Source organism: Myotis brandtii, unplaced genomic scaffold (genome assembly GCF_000412655.1).
Source record: "Myotis brandtii unplaced genomic scaffold, ASM41265v1 scaffold186, whole genome shotgun sequence".
Classification (NCBI taxonomy): Eukaryota; Metazoa; Chordata; class Mammalia; order Chiroptera; family Vespertilionidae; genus Myotis; species Myotis brandtii.
In genome coordinates this window covers 2,489,325-2,497,118 of record NW_005356905.1, presented here as the reverse complement: position 1 = coordinate 2,497,118, position 7,794 = coordinate 2,489,325, and the positions used below count along the sequence as shown (strand labels likewise).

General features: G+C 37.0%; 2 pseudogenes; one reads left to right on the top strand and one right to left on the bottom strand.

Annotated features, from left to right (window-relative positions):
- The window catches only part of LOC102252581, a 4,534-nt pseudogene extending 880 nt beyond the window's left edge, over window positions 1-3,654 (top strand).
- LOC102252295 lies at window positions 3,620-6,258 on the bottom strand (annotated as a pseudogene).
- Between the last annotated feature and the right edge of the window lie 1,536 nt (window positions 6,259-7,794).

The following is a 7,794-nucleotide window of genomic DNA, read 5'->3' as shown; positions in this document are numbered from 1 at the left end:
CTGTTGGTTTCTTTCACCGCTGACTAGAGATATACAGGGTGTCCCCCCAAAATGTATACACACTTTGAATACCTACTAATTCCAATGGTTTTAAGCATAAGAAAGAAACAACAATGGAGCTGTTATCTATTGAAAGTGTGGGCACAAACAGGTAGTTGGACATTCCCTGATGGGTCTCAGATTGGAGAGGGTGAAGGCCAGACTGAGGGGCCCCTTTCCCCCCCCCCCACCCCAGTGCACGAATTTCGTGCACCAGGCTACTAGTATATATGTATAGTTCAATCTAGAGGATTTGTTGGGGTCCATGAATTTCAGAGCATGAATGAATGATCTGTACTAACCTCCCCTTCAGATGAGAGGTAATTAATTACTAAGGGTCAGATAAGACCCAGATCTCAAGTTCCATACCATTGGAAGCTGTGCTTCCAATTATGGTCTAAAATTCACTTAAATTTGTGAACCAATGCAAACAATGTTTACACAGCTTTTTCTATATTTTGAGGAATGGCTAATTATAGAAACGTGTCAGAGTTTTGATATTACAGGCATACCTCACAGATATTTCAGGGTTTGACTCCAGACCACCACAATAAAGCGAGTAATTTTTTTTGTTTCCCAGTGCATATAAAAGTTATGTTTTACACTATACTATAGTCTATTAAGTGTACAATAGCACTGCCTAGAAAAACAATGTACATGTTTTAACTTCAAAACATTTTATTGCTAGGAAATGCTAACCATCCTCTGAGCCTGCAGTAAGACATAATCTTTTTGCTGGTGGAGGGTCTTACCTTCAATTTGTAAAAACAGCAACATGTGCAATAAAACCAAGCGCAATAAAACGAGGTATGCCTGTATTTATTTTTGAGTTTTCAAAATCGAATCTTCCATCATAGATAGTAAGAAGGTGAACAATAAACAGGCCAACTTAGCTTGAATCAAAAGCAATTACCATTGTTAATTTCTGAAAATTGGTAGATTATTTATTTCATGAGTATAAAAATTCAATTAGAATCCATTGTCAATTATTTTGGTCAATGTATCTGATGTGTTTTTGTACTCTTCCCCCCCCCTCCCCCCCCCGCAACCCAAGGAGTGAGGATATTTTTTCCAGTGATATTTAGGGAGGGGGAAAGGGAGAGAGACAGACATCGATTGGTTGCCTCCCAAACACGCCCCTATGGTATATGCCTGGAATTGAACCTGAGACCCTCTGGTACATAGGCTGACCTTCACATTCCAACCACTGAACAACACCAGCCAGGGCTTTACTGTCTTCTTGATTATTTTACTCACTGGAAAAATTCATTAAATACAAGCCAATAATTTAATATGACCAGGAGGGGAAATTTTGCCCAGACATTTGTTCCTATATTTTAAAACGCTACTAGCAGATCCATGCCTAACAACTTAATATTTTGAACATTTAGAGCTAAAATATTTTTTTTGTTAAGCACATTAACAAAATATATGCTTTTAAAGAGTACAATAAAAATAATAAAAGTTACACATAGATGTCTTTAAATCAAATCAAGGTGCATATTGATATTGTAATCTAAATCCCTAAGTTAAAGGAAGATGGCCATTCCAGTGTGATCAGAGCAACTGGGAACTGTATTGCCAGCTAGCATGTCAATAATGTACAGGGAGGGTAGATGAAATATTTTCCCCTAGCAGTTCCATGAATTTTTAATATGCTTTTAAATTTGCGCCCTTTAGGTGACACATTTGGGTCGGATGTCCATTTCAAGCTCTGCTGTTTATAAAGTTGATTTGACAGCTGCTGCTTTGTTCCCTATCTCTGTGAATGTCCACTCCCCTCACTCTAAAGTTCTTCAAAGTGGTTCTTGCATCCTTTCACTTTTTTCCATTTTTATTTTTTAGTCAAACCATCATCTCTTTTCTTGAACCATTACAAAAGTGTGAAAATGGTCTCCCTCAGCCACTCTGCCCCCCTTCCAATCTGATCTCTGCACTGAAAACAGAATAAGGTATCTAAAAATCAAATCTGAGTGTTAACTTGGACACTTCATATCTCCTCACTGCTCTTAGAATAAAAACCAACATTTTTTTTTTATCCTCACCCAAGGACATTCTTATAGAGTGGGAGGGAGAGAGAAAAACATCATTTTGCCTTCTGTACATGCCCCTACTGGGGATCGAACCCACAGCCCAGGTATGTGTCTTGATCAGGAATTGAACTGGCAACCTTTTGATGCATGGGATGATGTCAAACCAACAGAGCCACTCCAACTGGGCAAAACCAACATCCTTTTTATTCAAGTTATTGGAAATTTTAAGCATGTGCAAAACTATAATAAAATAATGAATTCTCATATACTACTCACCATTTTCAACCATCATCAACATATGGTCAATCTTGTTTTATCTCTGACCCACCCACCTTTCCTACTTCTTTGGGATATTTAGAAGTAAATCCTAGATATTATGTAGCTCTTAAAAATTGGTGCCCTAACCGGTTTGGCTCAGTGGATAGAGCATCGGACTGCAGACTGAAGAGTCCCAGGTTCAATTCCAGCCAAGGGCACATGCCCAAGTTGTAAGCTCAATCCCCAGTAGGGGGCGTGCAGGAGGCAGCCAATCAATGATTCTCTCTCATCACTGATGTTTCTCCCTCTCCCTCTCTGAAATCAATAAAGAAATATATTTTTTTAAATTGACTTTTTTTTTTAGCATAACCACAGTTTTATTACCACCTCTTTAAAAAACTGACAATTCTTTAATAGCAAGTATCTAGTTTATGTTCAGATGTCCTTGATTTAAGCCAAAATCATTATGGCCATGACCTATTTTCTGACCCGAAGTTCTTTCAACCGGTGAATGGAGTAAACAGGTATATCTTTCAACAAATGGTTTTAGTGATAAATAAGAAGAAACTAATACATATGACAACATGAATGAACTTCAAATACACTATGCCTGGTGAAAGCTAGAATCAAATAAATGCTTAAACCATCTGATTCCTATTATATGACAATCTGGAATAGACAAAACCGTAGCGTCTCAAGTCAAAGAGCGGGCAGGCCTGCCGGTGCAGCATCAGACCAGTGCTAGAGTGTATTGGAAATGGTATTATAGTGCTGTGGGGTTCAATCAACAGGTTCGTGCAAGATGATACAATACGTACGGATGACGATGTGAAAGCAGCCATAAGAAGGCTTCCTGAGAATCTGTACAACGATGATATTTCCTATTAAGAGAGCACCGGACCTGTTCATGAGACAGCAGATCTTGCCTAAAGGGCACGGGACAAGCCCTAGCCAGTTTGGCTCAGTGGATAGAGCATCAGCCTGCAGACCAAAGGTCCCTGGTTCAATTCCAGTCAAGGGCACGTATCTTGGTTGCAGGCTCCTCCCTGGCCATGGCCCTGGTCAGGGCTACTGCAGGAGGCAACCAGTAGATGTGTTTCTCTCACATTGATGTTTCTCTCTGTCTTTCCCTCTCTTTCCCACTCTCCCTAAAAATCAATGGAAAAATATCCTCGGGTGAGAATTTAAAAAAAAAAAAAAGCTGTGGACAAAATAGAAGGAGGTGAATAAATTGTACCTGAACCATATTCGGGAAAGTAAAGAATGAGAAGAATGGGCAAAGAACCAAGTAAGCAAAATCTGTGGATGCATCTGTCCTCAGTATTTTAATGATGCTGTTTAAACCACAAATATACAATTTAGAACCACGTGGGCTGCAAATATACGAACCAGACTCTCCATGCAGATGATGCCATGTTTACCAAGAGATCAAGCAATCAATGTGTTATCTGTTGGGGCAATTCATTTCTTTTGATTTTGTCAAAACTGCACTTGTAAGTTAATTTATTTACTGACTTCCGGTTTAGGTACCCCCATGCAACACAGAGTTCCACAATCCTCAGCATGTTAATGGGAGCCTTGTTAAGCCTTACAAATGTACCGTTGAAGCAAAGCAGAAGAAGCTGCAGTACCTTTCGGACCTTTGGGCTCAAAGCATTGATACCTCTAACCCTGATGACAAATGCCAATTTGGGCTTCGCAGGCACATAGAAGTCGCCAGCTTTTCTTGCCATCCTAGCCATTTGATCTCAGTTCTGTACATCTGCCTGTATTCCATGTGATTGTGCTTAGCTTTTTCATAGATAAGCTTCCTCCTTGTCTTTCAAAGTATCTTTTGGTCAAACTTATCAGGCACTTGATCTTCAGCTCTGAGACATTCCTTCACTTTTTCTTAAGGGTTTTTGGCACAGTAGGAACCTTCTTTTTTTTCTTTTGCACCCTCCATGGTTCCAGCCAGATTGTTAAAGATCAGAAGAGTCTTTAACTTGTCATTGGTGTAGGAAAACAGTACACTCATGTCTTGCTGTTTGGAATATAAACTCAGTGAAGAGGAATTCGATAAAATCTCTCAAAATTATAAATACAGGTACCCTTCCCAAAATGTGAGAAATGGCATACATACAAATTTATTAATTGCAGCATCATTTGAGAAATCAAAAGGCTGAATTAACTATCAATAAGGGACTGGTTAAATCAATCAACATTCATATGATGAAATATTTTACACTTACTAATAAGGAAGAATCTTTGTGTACTGATATAGAAAAATTTCTAAAATAGTAAAAGACTGAAAAATCAAAATATATAATTACATATAGTATTCTATTTGTGTTAATATATACATATTTGCTTGAATATGCTTAAAATATTTTTTGGAAGAATATACACAGGAAACTATTAACATTTGATTCTTTATGGATAGGAACTGGATTTGTGAAGAACAGGGATGGAGAGAGACTTTTTAATCACATGTGTTAAAAATTTTTTTAAATTTTGAACCAGGTGAATTATATAAATAAATATATAATTTCTACATAAATAAAGTTGCCTTTTCTGTCACAAGGTGGCAGTGTTACAGGCTCTATGGAAGAACGCAGTATTCGGAAATTGGTTTCATTACAGAAATTTTAACTTGGCCTGTAATTAATTGTCCAGTTGAGGATTGAAAATATGTATTTTCATACAAGATAGCATATTTGAAAGCCATGTAAATAGTTTTCCTTTGTTTTTCAATGTTATAATTAGTCTATCTTTTTTTCTTTTCGCTTTAATCAAAGCACTACAGGCCCATGGTAAAACAAAACAGATATGTTAAAGCACTTGTAATGAAACATCTAGTCTTTCTCTCCATCCTACTTTCATTCTCCAGAGGCAGCTACCTTTTATTATAATTGGGGTTACTTCCAAAACTCTAAATAATATGCATATATCTCTAGTTTTTATTTTACCAATGTTAGATGGTATATGCCACCTGAAATATGAAAGACAGAGACTTAGCTCACTAATATCACCTCCCACTTCTATTCTTCTCTCCAATTTTTGATCTATCATTTTTTAATTCTCTTGGTTACCTATTATACTTTAAATTGTTCACCTAAACCTCTATTTTTTATTTTTCCCGTTTTCAGCATTGTCTCAACTTCTCAATAAGTAAGATAAGGGAAGGGTATTATCACTTCAATTCTTTTTTTTCACCTCTCTGTACCTCTTTCACCTCCCAACTTTATTAAAAAAAAAAAAGCATGTACAATCTAATCGTTTTTACAGAGTTATGCAGCCATCACCATAATATAAATTTAGAACATTTTTATTACCCCCCAAAAACCCATACCTGTTATCAGTCACTCCTCATTTCCCCAGCCTTACACAACCACTAATCTGTTTTCTGTGTTTATAGGTTTATCTGTTCTAGACACTTCATATGAATGGAACCATACAATATGTGGTTCCATATAGCTTCTTTCACTTAGCATGTTTTTGATGTTTATCCAAGTTTTGGTGTGTATCATTATTTCATTTCTTTTTACTGGCTGAATTATATCCCAGTATATGGCTATACCACATTTTGTTTCTGCATCTCAGTTGATACACATTTTAATTTGTTTCCACTTTGTTTTTGCTATCATGAATAATGTTGCTATAAACTGTTAGATTTATTTTTCCTTTTATTCTGTAACTATAATTGTCTGTCTTGACTGTGGTTTGGTTCTAAAAGTTGAAAAATAACTAATAGGATTACATTAGTTTGTATATATTGCTCACTGCAGAGCAAAATAGTGTGCGAGGGTTATATCTACTTCTCTATATTAACATCACAATCTCCTTTTTTCCCCTGAGGTATCTCTTCCACAGCTTTCCATTCTCTGCTCCAATGTGGACTCATTGCAAGAGGTAATCCAGGGGTTGACAATTCCTTCGTGGATTCCATGTCTTTTTTTTTCTTATTTATTCCTTTTATTTTGTAGACATTTATCTCAAGTAATTTTCTCAGAAATAGTTCATGAAAGTAGTAAATTTCTAAGTGTCTAAAAATATGTTTTTCCTTTGCATTAATTTAACCAGGTCTAGAAATCTACCAGGTTTGAATCTAGAATTCTCAGAGTCTTGAAGAAATTTTTTCATTGTCTTCTGACACCTAATATTACTGATAATAATTTATGACAGTTGGATCCTCATTCCCTTATTGGTGGTCTGTTTATTGCCCTTTTCCGCTGAATCTTTTAAGGGTCTCTTTACACTTGGTGTTTTGAAACTTTATGATGGCATTTCTATCCTGGATCTTGCTTAATTTATCATGTTTTGCAAATATGAGACTTCCTTCAGATTTTGAAAAAAAAATTTTGTTTGTTTTTTAGAGACGGGAAAGGAAGGAGAGGAGGGGGAGAGAGAGAGACAAAGAGAAACATCGTTGTGAAAGAGACACATTGATTGGTTGCATCCCAAAAGTTGGGGCATGGGAGGAATCTGAAACCGAGGTACCTGTCCTTGGCCTGAAATCAAACCCACGACCCTTAGGTCCCTGGGCTGACGTTCTAACTGCTGAGCCAAACCAGCCAGGGCTTAAAAATGTTTTGTGATTTTTTTAAAAAAATAATTTATTCATGTCTTTCTGTAACACCTGATTTCTCCTTCAATTCCTCTCTTCTCTCCTTCTGCAACATAAATGCTGTATCTTAAATGCTACTTTTCATCCCTTTGTCTTTTTTTGTTTGTTTAACATTCTGGGAATGTTGTCTTTTGGGAGTGGTTGTGTGTTTTTCACTTTATCCGTCTTTTTTTTACTTTGCCATTTTTTTTTTTCATATTCAGGAGCTTCATTTGTATTCCTGAATGTTCCTTCTTCATTGCATTCCATCCTTGTTTTATGGGCTACTGGCTTCATAAATCTCGCTAAATATTAATTAAAAGGTTATTCTTCCTTGTAGTTCAAGAATTTTTTTTTTCTGTGATCAGGTAAGTTTTGCTTATCTTGATCCTTATCTATTTTTTGTCACTGATGTTCATGTATTCCTGAGTCTTCTGTTCCTGTTTAAGAGTGAAGAACCTGTTGATTATTGCAGGTAGCTAGTGTACATTTGCTCTGCTGTTGCATTGCAGTCTTTTTCCCTTAGAGGCCTCTCCTTAAACTGATGAGAGAATTCTGCATGCTTTGTGCAGTTCTTGATGAAGATTTGGCATTAAGGTGTTCAGAGAGGATGTTGGTTGGACAGGCTGAGCCCCTCAGCATTTCAGAAAAGCAGGGAGGAAGCTGAGTTCGCCCTAAGCAGATTGTTTTCTTTGGATAAGAGCCCACTTTTTTGCCTTGAAGTTAAATGTCAGTTGTTTTACATGCACATATGGGTGGAGGGTTTAAGGGGCCAGATGTTTATGCTTGTGTTTAGGCCCCTTTCTCATCCATCCACCTGGCCTAGAGCCTCTTCAGCTTTTGCAACTGAGGTCGGCTCTCATCTTCACTACCGTCTCT